Raw genomic sequence first — 2,180 nt, 5'->3', positions numbered from 1 at the left:
ATTTTTACATACGCTAAATTAAAAACGACGACTTTGCATTAAATAGCCTGCAGTTTTGTACTTTTCCCGGGGGCAGAAAGAGGTTGAGTAGGTATTGGAAGAGTGCTAAAAGGTAACAGTTGTTTGCCCTACTTAGAAATTCTGTCTAGTATGTGGACCACGAAAATGTTCATGCTAACATTTTAGCTTCAACTCTTTAGAGTCTGCTCAAGAGTTGAATGAAAAAAATCCCCAACCCTTATTCTTTAATCTTTTATCGTTCCAATTTTAGTATATGTGCTGCCAAAGCGAGCACTCTTTAATCTTTTATCTTAGATTATTCCCAAAGTCCTCTTTTGAAGCTACTCATATTTGTAATCTACTAACCCAAAATATGTCTTGCCTTAGAGTATGATGTTAAGACTCATTTTAAGGCAATGAACCTCTTCCTGAGTTGATGTTTTTTTCCCTCACTTTTCTTTCTGTCTCTCTTCTGCTTATCATTAAATACCCAGCTCTGGTATCCTCTTCTCCTGATTTTAAGAATGCTAGTAACAGGTGTTAAAAAGTATTTAAGTCAGGTGCAGTAGCTCATGCCTGTAATTCCAGCACTTTGGTAGGCTGAAGAGGGAGAATGTCTTGAGTCCAGGAGTTCAAGACCAGCCTGGGCAACCTAGTAAGAACACATCTCTATGACAACAATAAAAAATTAGCCAGGTATGGTGGTGCTGGCCTGTGGTCCCAGCTACTTTGGAGGCTGAGGTACAGAAGCATTGCTTGAGCCCAGGAGTTTGAGTTTATAGTTAGCTGTGATTGAGCCATTGCATTCTAGCCTGAATGGCAGAGTGAGAAAAGTATTTAAAAATGTTCATCAACTTTGACTCAATTTCACTTAAATGATATATGCTTAAGAATCAATTTGACAAATCTTTTTATAGTTCATATGACTGGGTTTTATCCTTTTGTGTGTGATGTGCCTCCCTCAAACTTTGTCATGATGTTGGCACATTACTCATCTGATTTTTAAAAAAAAAAAATATATATATTTTTTTCTTTCTTTTTTTTTTTTTGGAACACGCAGGCAGCCTTCATATATATAGTTTTTTAAGACGGGGTTTCACCATGATGGCCAGGCTGGTCTTGAACTCCTGACCTCAGGTGATCCACCCACCTTGGCCTCCCAAAGTTCTAGGATTACAGGCCTGAGTCACCGCGCCTGGACACGCATCTGATGTTAAAGAATCAATTGCACAAGGATACAAAGATATTCAAAGTAATGTTATCTGTAATACAGATTAGAAACTGCCTTTGTAGGTTCTTGAATAGGCAGTAAGCAGAATCAATTAGGGTATACCGTTCTATTAAAATACTATGTCGCCAGTAAAAACAAAGATATAGATTCACATTTCTTGACACTGAATGATGTTCTCGATATTTTGTTAAAAAAGAGGATTTATAGGGCATATTAAAAATACCATATTGAGTTCACTGATGTGGTCTAAGTGCTTAGAATGGAGAGCTCAATAAATATTTGCTAGGTGAATAAATATGTTGAGAACTTTATATGCCCCAGGGAGAGTTCTAAGAACTGTACTTTTATCTTCTAATTTATCTTTACAATATTCCACTGAGGTAGGTCCCATTACTCATATATTACAGATGAGGAAACTAATGCTCAGAGAGATTAAGCAAATTGCCTAAGATCATAAAGGTAGTAAGTGACATGACTTGGTTTTGAATGATCTGATTCAAAGCCCATGTCTTCACATACTTTTGCTTTCTATTATTTTTTAAGTGGTATGTATATATTGTAGAAAACACTCAAAATATTTATAGCACGTTATTAGTTTGGTGCAAAAGTAATTGCAGTTTTTGCCATTAAGAGTAATAACACTGAGTTAATTGTGACCCAAGTGGTCAGATTATAGGGTCTTGGTTTCTTTTTCCCTCTTTTGAATATATATTTTCATGTTTCCAAAATGAACATGAGTTCTTTCTGTAATAAAATACCTAGACTAAAAAGAGCAGTTTTGGTTGGTTTTACCACCACTGACAAAAAAGCCTTTATGGCATTTTTCATTCTGGAAAGAAAATTATTTCCTTGCCATGCTATCTCAGGACACAGTTTCACATCTATTTTCTGCTCTTTTTATTCTTTTATAGTAATTATTGTTTCAATGCCATTCTCTCCAACTTGACTA

At 35.6% G+C, this 2,180-nt stretch overlaps 1 pseudogene; it reads left to right on the top strand.

The window, feature by feature from the left end:
- Nucleotides 1-905: 905 nt before the first annotated feature.
- Nucleotides 906-1,001, top strand: LOC118155183 (small nucleolar RNA U13; annotated as a pseudogene).
- Nucleotides 1,002-2,180: the final 1,179 nt, after the last annotated feature.

This window comes from Callithrix jacchus, chromosome 6 (genome assembly GCF_049354715.1).
Source record: "Callithrix jacchus isolate 240 chromosome 6, calJac240_pri, whole genome shotgun sequence".
NCBI classification, from domain to species: Eukaryota; Metazoa; Chordata; class Mammalia; order Primates; family Cebidae; genus Callithrix; species Callithrix jacchus.
Note: the sequence above shows the minus strand (reverse complement) of the source record. Positions and strands in the feature narration are given on the sequence as shown.